Here is an 11898-nt window from a genome sequence, read left to right as displayed (position 1 = left end):
CTCGGACTGCAGCACCGGATTGTCCGGTGTGCACCGGACAGTTAGGCAACGGTCGGATCCAACGGTTGAGTGCTGCAGACCCCAACGTTCGGCTGACATGGCACGCACCGGACTATCCGGTGTGCCTGTCGACAGAAAGTTGCCACCTTCTGTCCAACGGCTAGAAATGGGGTTGGGGCCTATAAATACCACCCCAACCGGCCATTTCAAGGTATGGGAGCTCAAGCAACATACCAAGGCATATAGTAGACATTTCCAAGTGCTCATACACCCAAGTGCTTAATAGAATCACTCGGTGATTAGCGTAGGTGCTTTGCGAAGTGCTTAGGTTAGTTAGACCTAGGGATGAAAATGGACGAAAAAAATCCCATTCCGATCCGACCCGCTTTCTACATTGTATCCGTCCGTTTTCAGATTTTCGAAAAAATACGGGTTCGGGACGGGTTACAGGTTGGAAGTCTGCGGGGCCGAGACGGAAACATGAAAGGATGTTTTCCGTTCGGATTATCGGGATCTCGTATTCGGTCAGGATATTTCCAGATTTAACCTGGATTTAACCCGAAGCTTAAGGTCACAAGTTCTATGTACAATCCATCAGCTTGTGCCCATCACCCGTCGAGCCCAAAATGGCCAAGCCCAGCTAATGTTTACTGGACACCTCCCTGGCTCCCCACGTCCGCACACACGTGAACGCTAAACCCTAAGCCCACTCCACACGACACGAGCACACCTGCACTGCACGGCTCCACTGCACACAGTGCTCGGCGGCTGCAAGACACCTTCTCCTCCATACGTCGTCACGCCGAGTCGCCGACGGCCTACTCACCGTCTCACCGAGAAGAGCCGAGTGCGGACACGGGACGCCGGACGCCCACTCACCTCCGCCAGCAAAGTACGTAGCACGACACCAGCGTCTCCACCAGATCGCCATCTTCTCCAACCTTCAGGTAACGTCATCTTGGCCTCCTCTAGACTCCAGTCCATCGCCTGAATGAATCACGCGGTCACGCACTCACGCTAACACTACCATATTTACTACGTTCAAAAAAATATAAATAAAGAATTATTTGCAACCGGTGTTTGAATTTTTGCAGCCATCGAGACTCGTGATGTCTCGCTCTGAAATAAGATCTAGAGGAGGAGCACTCCATTCCGGCTCCATGCTCGCGGAGTCACAGCCGCAGCGACCACCACTACCTCCTTCTGGGAGAGGCAGCAACAGCAGCTCTATTTCAGCAAGTGCAGGTATGTGTATTTTTTCTTGCTTGTGAGTTGTGAGCCTGTGAATGAGATATTGAGACCACTTTCAGATTTTAGAGTATGAACCTGTCTAACAGTGTATTGTTAATTCTTTGAAGGAAACAAGAGAAAAGCAAGTGAAAGCTCTATGGGCGTGCCAATTGGTCAGTCGTCATCTTTAGCACAAGCAGCTGAAAATAAAGATGCAAATGAATTGGTTGTCGCAGGCACAAGTAATGCTGGTACTAGGGTTGTAGCGTCTGTTGATATAGCGAGCCTTGATGACGATGATGAGGACATGCAAGAGATGACTGGAACGGGAAAGAGACAAAAGAGACACACATCTATCGTGTGGAAGTACTTTACCAAAGAAACTGTGGAAGTGGAGGTGAATGGCAAGAAGTATGAGCAGTTGTGGGCATACTGCAACTTTCCAAAATGTAAGCAGAGATATAGAGCCGAGTCTAATCATGAAACAAATGCATTCTGCAACCACCTGAGGTCACATCACAGTATTGTCAAAGGACAGCTAGAACTAAAGGAAGAAAAGGATCATGGAAAAGATGTCACCACTATTCAGCCTTTTAGGTATGATCCGGATGCTAGTCTTAGAAAATTCTATTTAGTAGTAATCATGCATGAGTACCCATTCAACATTGTTGAGCATGATTACTTTGTTGATTTCTTCAAGTCCTTGAGGCCTAGTTTTGCCTTCAAGTCTAGAGTGACTGCTAGGAAAGATATACTTGACATATACTTTAAATAAAAAGAAAAATCATATGCCCAATTGAAAAATGTAACATGTCGTTCAGTGCAACAATGGATATTTGGACATCATGCTAGAACAAATCATACATGTGTGTGACCTTGCACTGGATAGATGATTCTTGGCATATTCAGAAGATAATTATGGGGTTTTTTCATGTAGAAGAAATGCATAGTGGTATTAAGTTGGCACGGTGCTTTACTGAAGTGATGGTAAAATGGTTTGTTGAGAAGAAATTGTTTTCATTGACATTGGACAATGCATCAAATAATTTAGTGGTAGTCAAAGACATTATTCAAGATCTTAGAGTGAATGCTTCTTCTTATTTTATTTGCGATGGCATATTCTTTCATATTAGATGTGCATGTCACATACTAAACTTGGTTGCTAGAGATGGGCTTGCTGTTGTTTCAAAAGCACTGGAAAAGATCAAAACTTTGGTACTAACTGTGAAGGGATCTCCCTTGCAATGGGAGGAACTTATGAAACATGCTACCGAGTGTGGAGTGGATACATCAAAGGGCATTCAACTAGATGTTTCCACAAGGTGGAATTCAACGTACATGATGCTAAGGGATGCATTGCACTATAAGGATGCTTTCAGTAGGCTCAAGACATCAAATCGCCGTAAGTATGAAAATATTTCTCCTTCTGAAAGTGAATGGAACATGGCTGTAGCAGTTTCTGAATGCCTTAGCAAATTTTATGATCTAACTGAATTGCTTTCTGGTACATCATACCCCACTACAAATATATTCTATAAAGGCTTTTGTGAGGTTAGGGACTTACTTGATAACTGGTGTCTTAGTACAGATTTGACTATTAAGCTCATGGCTATTGATACGAGAGAAACATTTGAGAAATACTGGAGTTCTTCTAGTATGAGTCTTGTTGTAGCTTGCTTCTTTGATCCTAGGTATAAGAGAAGGGTCATAGAGTTCTACATGAAAAAGTTTTACGGTGACTATTTGAAAGTCGTCTAGAGGGGGGTGAATAGGGCGAAACTGAAATTCTCAAAAATAATCACAACTACAAGCCGGGTTAGCGTTAGAAATATAATCGAGTCCGCGAGAGAGGGTGCAAAACAAATCGTAAGCAAATAAAGAGTGTGACACGCGGATTTGTTTTACTGAGGTTCGGTTCTTGCAAACCTACTCCCCGTTGAGGTGGTCACAAAGACCGGGTCTCTTTCAACCCTTTCCCTCTCTCAAACGGTCCCTCACACCGAGTGAGCTTTCTCTTCTCAATCACTTGGAACACAAAGTTCCACAAGGACCACCACAAGATTGGTGTCTCTTGCCTCAATTACAAGTGAGTTTGATCGCAATAAAGAATCAAGAAAGAAGAAAGCAATCCAAGCGCAAGAGCTCGAAAGATACAAGCAAATCTCTCTCACTAGTCACTAAAGCTTTGTGTGGAATTTTGGGAGAGGATTTGATCTCTTGAGTGTGTCTAGAATTGAATGCCTAGCTCTTGTAAGTGGTTGGAAGTGTGAAAACTTGGATGCAATGAATGGTGGGTGGTTGGGGGTATTTATAGCCCCAACCACCAAACTAGCCGTTTGGTGGGGCTGACTGCCGTATGGTGCACCGGACAGTCCGGTGTACACCGGACATGTCCGGTGCGCCAGCCACGTCACCAAAGCCGTTGGGTTCCGACCGTTGGAGCTCTGTCTTCTGGGCCCGCCTGGATGTCCGGTGGCGCACCGGACATGTACTGTAGAGTGTCTGGTGCGCCAGTATGGGCGTGCCTGACGACTGTGCGCGCTGGCGCGCATTTAATGCGATGCAGGTAGCCGTTGGCGCCGAAGTATCTGTTGCTTCGATGTCACACCGGACAGTCTGGTGTACACCGGACATGTCCGGTGAATTATAGCGGACTAGCCGTTGCGAATTCCCGAAGCTGGCGAGTTCCAGAGCCGCTCTTCCTTGGAGCACCGGACACTGTCCGGTGTACACCGAACAGTCCGGTGAATTATAGCGGAGCGCCTCTGGATTTTCCCGAAGGTGACGAGTTTGACTTGGAGTCCTCTGGTGCACCGGACACTGTCCGGTGGTGCACTAGACACTGTCTGGTGGCACACCGGACAGTCCGGTGCGCCAGACCAGAGGTGCCTTGGGTTGTCCCTTTGCTCTTTTGTTGAACCCAATACTTGGTCTTTTATTGGCTAAGTGTGAACCTTTGACACCTGTATAACTTATACACTAGAGCAAACTAGTTAGTCCAATTATTTGTGTTGGGCAATTCAACCACCAAAATTATTTAGGAACTAGGTGTAAGCCTAATTCCCTTTCAATCTCCCCCTTTTTGGTGATTGATGCCAACACAAACCAAAGCAAATATGGAAGTACATAATTGAACTAGCTTGCATAATGTAAGTGCAAAGGTTGCTTGGAATTGAGCCAATATAAATACTTACAAGATATGCATGGATTGTTTCTTTCATTCTTAATATTTTGGACCACGCTTGCACCACATGTTTTGTTTTTGCAAATTCTTTTGTAAATTCTTTTCAAAGTCCTTTTGCAAATAGTCAAAGGTAAATGAATAAGATTTTACGAAGCATTTTCAAGATTTGAAATTTTCTCCCCCTGTTTCAAATGCTTTTCCTTTGACTAAACAAAACTCGCCCTTAATGAAATCCTCCTCTTAGTGTTCAAGAGGGTTTTGATATTAATTTTGAAGAGGGTATACCAATTTGAAATTATATCACAAGTAAGATACCAGTTTGAAAATATTCTTTGAAAAACTAAATTTTTAGAAATTGGTGGTGGTGCGGTCCTTTTGCTTTGGGCTCATACTCTCTCCCCCTTTGGCATGAATCGCCAAAAACGGAATCATTAGAGCCCTTAGAATTACTTTCTCCCTCTTTGGTCATAAACAAATGAGTGAAGATTATACCAAAGACGAAGTCCTTTTGCTTTGAGCTCATGTTCTCTCCCCCCAAAGATGGAGAGATGCGCGGAGCGACGGCGAAGGACGAGTTACGGAGTGGAAGCCTTTGTCTTCACCGAAGACTCCAATTCCCTTTCAATATACCTATGACTTGGTTTGAAATTCACTTGAAAAACACATTAGTCATAGCACATGAAAGAGACATGATCAAAGGTATATAGAAGAGCTGTGTGTGCATTTCAACAAAAGAAGTTCCTAGAATCAAGAATATTTAGCTCATGCCTAAGTTTGTTAAAAGTTTGTTCATCAAGAGGCTTGGTAAAGATATCGGCTAATTGATCTTTAGTATTAATGTAAGAAATCTCGATATCTCCCTTTTGTTGGTGATCCCTTAAAAAGTGATACCGAATGGCTATGTGTTTAGTGCGGCTATGCTCGACGGGATTATCCGCCATTTTGATTGCACTCTCATTATCACATAGAAGAGGAACTTTGGTTAATTTGTAACCATAGTCCCTAAGGGTTTGCCTCATCCAAAGTAGTTGCGCGCAACAATGACCTGCGGCAATGTACTCGGCCTCGGCGGTAGAAAGAGCTACGGAATTTTGCTTCTTTGAAGCCCAAGACACCAAGGATCTTCCCAAGAACTGGCAAGTCCCCGATGTGCTCTTTCTATTGATTTTACACCCCGCCCAATCAGCATCCGAATAACCAATCAAATCAAAAGTGGATCCCCTAGGATACCAAAGCCCAAACTTAGGAGTATAAACCAAATATCTCAAGATTCGTTTTACGGCCGTAAGGTGAGCTTCCTTAGGGTCGGCTTGAAATCTTGCACACATGCATACGGAAAGCATAATATCCGGTCGAGATGCACATAAATATAGCAAAGAGTCAATCATCGACCTGTATACCTTTTGATCGACGGATTTACCTCCTTCGTCGAGGTCGAGATGCCCATTGGTTCCCATGGGTGTCTTGATGGGTTTAGCATCCTTCATTCCAAACTTGTTTAGAATATCTTGAGTATACTTTGTTTGGCTTAGGAAGGTGCCCTCTTGGAGTTGCTTTACTTGAAATCCTAAGAAATACTTCAACTCCCCCATCATGGACATCTCGAACTTTTGTGTCATGATCCTACTAAATTCTTCACATGTAGACTCGTTAGTAGACCCAAATATAATGTCATCAACATAAATTTGGCATACAAACAAGTCATTTTCAAGAGTTTTAGTGAAGAGTGTAGGATCGGCTTTTCCAACTTTGAAGCCATTAGTGACAAGAAAATCTCTAAGGCATTCATACCATGCTCTTGGGGCTTGCTTGAGCCCATAAAGCGCCTTAGAGAGTTTATAGACATGGTTAGGGTACTCACTATCTTCAAAGCTGGGAGGTTGCTCAACATAGACCTCTTCCTTGATTGGTCCATTGAGGAAGGCACTTTTCACGTCCATTTGGTAAAGCTTAAAACCATGGTAAGTAGCATAGGCCAATAATATACGAATTGACTCAAGCCTAGCTACGGGTGCATAGGTTTCACCGAAATCCAAACCTTCGACTTGGGAGTATCCTTTCGCCACAAGTCGAGCTTTGTTCCTTGTCACCACACCATGCTCATCTTGTTTGTTGCGGAAAACCCACTTGGTTCCTACAACATTTTGGTTAGGACGTGGAACTAAATGCCATACCTCATTTCGAGTGAAGTTGTTGAGCTCCTCTTGCATCGCCACCACCCAATCCGAATCTTGAAGTGCTTCCTCTATCCTGTGTGGCTCAATAGAGGAAACAAAAGAGTAATGCTCGCAAAAATGTGCAACACGAGATCTAGTAGTTACCCCCTTATGAATGTCGCCGAGGATGGTGTCGACGGGGTGATCTCGTTGGATTGCTTGGTGGACTCTTGGGTGTGGTGGCCTTTGTTCTTCATCCTCCTTGTCTTGATCATTTGCATCTCCCCCTTGATCATTGCCGTCATCTTGAGGTGGCTCATTTGCTTGATCTTCTACTTCATCAACTTGAGCTTCATCCTCATTTTGAGTCGGTGGAGATGCTTGCGTGGAGGAGGATGGTTGATCTTGTGCACTTGGAGGCTCTTCGGATTCCTTAGGACACACATCCCCAATGGACATGTTCCTTATCGCGATGCACGGAGCCTCTTCATCACCTATCTCATCAAGATCAACTTGCTCTACTTGAGAGCTATTAGTCTCATCAAACACAACGTCACAAGAAACTTCAACTTGTCCAGAGGACTTGTTAAAGACTCTATATGCCCTTGTGTTTGAATCATATCCTAGTAAAAAGCCTTCTACAGTCTTAGGAGCAAATTTAGATTTTCTACCTCTTTTAACAAGTATAAAGCATTTGCTACCAAAGACTCTAAAATATGAAATATTGGGATTTTTACCGGTTAGGAGTTCATACGATGTCTTCTTGAGGATTCGGTGAAGATATAACCGGTTGATGGCGTAGCAGGCGGTGTTGACCGCCTCGGCCCAAAACCGATCCGAAGTCTTGTACTCATCAAGCATGGTTCTTGCCATGTCCAATAGAGTTCTATTCTTCCTCTCCACTACACCATTTTGTTGTGGGGTGTAGGGAGAAGAGAACTCATGTTTGATGCCCTCCTCCTCAAGGAAGCCTTCGATTTGTGAGTTCTTGAACTCCGTCCCGTTGTCGCTTCTAATTTTCTTGATCCTTAAGCCGAACTCATTTTGAGCCCGTCTCAAGAATCCCTTTAATGTTTCTTGGTATGAGATTTTTCCTGCAAAAATAACACCCAAGTGAAGCGAGAATAATCATCCACAATAACTAGACAGTACTTACCCCCGCCGATGCTTATGTAAGCAATCGGGCCGAATAGGTCCATGTGTAGGAGCTCCAGTGGCCTGTCAGTCGTCATGATGTTCTTGTGTGGATGATGGACACCAACTTGCTTTCCTGCTTGACATGCGCTACAAATCCTGTCTTTCTCAAAATGGACATTTGTTAGTCCTAAAATGTGTTCTCCCTTTAGAAGCTTGTGAAGATTCTTCATCCCAACATGTGCTAGTCAGCGATGCCAGAGCCAGCCCATGTTAGTCTTAGCAATTAAGCAAGTGTCGAGTTCAGCTCTATCAAAATCTACCAAGTATAGCTGACCCTCTAACACTCCCTTAAATGCTATTGAATCATCACTTCTTCTAAAGACAGTGACACCTACATCAGTGAAAAGACAGTTGTAACCCATTTTGCATAATTGAGATACAGAAAGCAAATTGTAATCTAATGAATCTACAAGAAAAAACATTGGAAATAGAGTGGTCAGGAGATATAGCAATTTTACCCAAACCCTTGACCAAACCTTGGTTTCCATCCCCGAATGTGATAGCTCGTTGGGGATCCTGGTTTTTCTCATAGGAGGAGAACATCTTCTTCTCCCCTGTCATGTGGTTTGTGCACCCGCTGTCGATAATCCAACTTGAGCCCCCGGATGCATAAACCTACAAAACAAGTTTAGTTCTTGACTTTAGGTACCCAAACGGTTTTGGGTCCTTTGGCATTAGAAACAAGAACTTTGGGTACCCAAACACAAGTCTTGGAGCCCTTGTGTTTGCCCCCAACAAACTTGGCAACTACCTTGCCGGATTTGTTAGTCAAAACATAAGATGCATCAAAAGTTTTAAATGAAAGGCTATGTTCATTTGATGCATTAGGAGTTTTCTTCTTAGGCAACTTAGCATGGGTTTGTTGCCTAGAACTAGATGTCTCACCCTTATACATAAAAGCATGATTAGGGCCAGAGTGAGACTTCCTAGAGTGAATTCTCCTAATTTTGCTCTCGGGATAACCGGCAGGGTATAAAATGTAACCCTCGTTATCCTGAGGCATGGGAGCCTTGCCCTTAACAAAGTTGGACAATTTCTTTGGAGGGGCATTAAGTTTGACATTGCCTCCCTGTTGGAATCCAATGCCATCCTTGATGCCAGGGCGTCTCCCACTATAGAGCATACTTCTAGCAAATTTAAATTTTTTCATTTTCTAAGTTATGCTCGGCAATTTTAGCATCTAATTTTGCTATATGATCATTTTGTTGTTTAATTAAAGCCATGTGATCATGTATAGCATTAACATCAACATTTCTACATCTAGTACAAATAGAAGTGTGCTCAACGGTAGATGTAGAGGGTTTGCAAGATTTCAATTCTACAACCTTAGCATGCAATATATCATTCTTAGTTCTAAGGTCGGAAATAGTAGCATTGCAAACATCAAAATCTTTAGCCTTAGCAAGCAATTTTTCATTCTCAATCCTAAGGCTAGCAAGAGAAATGTTCAATTCTTCAATCCTAGCAAGTAAATCATCATCATTATTTCTAGAATTGGTAATTGAAACATTACAAACATGAGAATCAACCTTAGCTAATAAATTAGCATTTTCATTTCTAAGGTTGTCAATAGTTTCATGGCAAGAGCTTAGCTCACTAGAAAGTTTTTCACATTTTTCTACTTCTAGAGCGTAAGCATTTTTGACCTTAACATGCTTCTTATTTTCTTTAATAAGGAAGTCCTCTTGGGTGTCCAAGAGATCATCCTTCTCATGAATATCACTAATCAATTCATTAAGTTTCTCTTTTTGTTGCATGTTGAGGTTGGCAAAAAGAGTGCGTAAGTTATCTTCCTCATCACTAGCATTTTCATCACTAGAAGACTCATATCTAGTGGAGGATTTAGATTTAACCTTCTTCTTTTTGCCGTCCTTTGCCATGAGGCACTTGTGGCCGACGTTGGGGAAGAGAAGGCCTTTGGTGACGGCGATGTTGGCGGCGTCCTCGTCGGAGGAGGAGTCGCTAGAGCTTTCGTCGGAGTTCCACTCCCGACAAACATGGGCATCGCCGCCCTTCTTCTTGTAGTACCTCTTCTTCTCCTTTCTTTTCCCCTTCTTGTCATCGCCCCTGTCACTATAACTGGAAATAGGACATTTAGCTATAAAGTGACCGGGCTTACCACACTTGTAGCAAACCTTCTTGGAGCGGGGCTTGTAATCCTTCCCCCTCCTTTGCTTGAGGATTTGCCGAAAGCTTTTGATGACAAGTGTCATCTCCTCGTTGTCGAGCTTGGATGCGTCGATTGGTTGTCTACTTGGTGTAGACTCCTCCTTCTTCTCCTCCGTCGCCTTGAATGCAACCGGTTGAGCTTCGGACGTGGAGGGACCGTCAAGCTCGTTGATCTTTCGTGAGCCCTTGATCATAAATTCAAAGCTCACAAAATTCCCGATTACTTCCTCGGGAGTCATTAGTGTATATCTTGGGTTGCCACGAATTAATTGAACTTGAGTGGGGTTAAGGAAAATAAGGGATCTTAGAATAACCTTAACCACCTCGTGGTCATCCCACTTTTTGCTCCCGAGGTTGCGCACTTGGTTCACCAAGGTTTTGAGCCGGTTGTACATGTCTTGTGGCTCTTCCCCTTGGCGAAGACGGAAGCGACCGAGCTCCCCCTCGATCGTTTCCCGCTTTGTGATCTTGGTGAGTTCATCACCCTCGTGCGCCGTCTTGAGCACGTCCCAAACTTCCTTGGCGCTTTTTAGTCCTTGCACCTTGTTGTACTCCTCCCGACTTAGAGAGGCGAGGAGTATTGTTGTGGCTTGGGAATTGAAGTGCTCGATTTGGGCCACTTCGTCCTCATCATAATCCTCATCCCCTACGGATGGTACCTGTGCTCCAAACTCAACAACATTCCATATACTTTTGTGGAGTGAGGTTAGATGAAATTTCATTAAATCACTCCACCTAGCATAATCTTCACCGTCAAAGGTTGGCGGTTTGCCTAATGGAACGGAAAGTAATGGAGTATGTCTAGAGGTACGAGGATAATGTAAGGGGATCTTACTAAACTTCTTGCGCTCATGGCGCTTAGAAGTTATGGAGGGCGCGTCGGAGCCGGAGGTAGATGGCGATGAAGTGTCGGTCTCGTAGTAGACCACCTTCCTCATCTTTTTAATTTTGTCGCCACTCCGATGCGACTTGTGAGAAGAAGTCTTCTTTTCCTTCTTCTTCTCCTTCCTCTTCTCCTTGTTGCGGGACTCTTCCGATGAAGCCTTCCCGTGGCTTGTAGTGGGCTTGTCGCCAGTCTCCATCTCCTTCTTGGCGAGTTCTCCCGACATCACTTCGAGCGGTTAGGCTCTAATGAAGCACCGGGCTTTGATACCAATTGAAAGTCGCCTAGAGGGGGGTGAATAGGGCGAAACTGAAATTCTAAAAAATAATCACAACTACAAGTCGGGTTAGCGTTAGAAATATAATCGAGTCCGCGAGAGAGGGTGCAAAACAAATCATAAGCAAATAAAGAGTGTGACACGCGGATTTGTTTTACCGAGGTTCGGTTCTTGCAAACCTACTCCCCGTTGAGGTGGTCACAAAGACCGGGTCTCTTTCAACCCTTTCTCTCTCTCAAACAGTCCCTCGGACCGAGTGAGCTTTCTCTTCTCAATCACTTGGAACACAAAGTTCCACAAGGACCACCACAAGATTGGTGTCTCTTGCCTCAATTACAAGTGAGTTTGATCGCAATAAAGAATCAAGAAAGAAGAAAGCAATCCAAGCGCAAGAGCTCGAAAGAACACAAGCAAATCTCTCTCACTAGTCACTAAAGCTTTGTGTGGAATTTTGGGAGAGGATTTGATCTTTTGAGTGTGTCTAGAATTGAATTCCTAGCTCTTGTAAGTGGTTGGAAGTGTGAAAACTTGGATGCAATGAATGGTGGGTGGTTGGGGGTATTTATAGCCCCAACCACCAAACTAGCCGTTTGGTGGGGCTGACTGCCGTATGGTGCACCGGACAGTCCGGTGTACATCGGACATGTCCGGTGCGCCAGCCACGTCACCAAAGTCGTTGGGTTCCGACCGTTGGAGCTCTGTCTTCTGGGCCTGCCTGGATGTCCGGTGGCGCACCGGACATGTACTGTAGAGTGTCTGGTGCGCCAATATGGGCGTGCCTGACGACTGCGCGCGCTGGCGC

Source organism: Zea mays, chromosome 1, assembly GCF_902167145.1.
Source record: "Zea mays cultivar B73 chromosome 1, Zm-B73-REFERENCE-NAM-5.0, whole genome shotgun sequence".
Classification (NCBI taxonomy): Eukaryota; Viridiplantae; Streptophyta; class Magnoliopsida; order Poales; family Poaceae; genus Zea; species Zea mays.
This window is presented reverse-complemented; position numbering follows the sequence as displayed.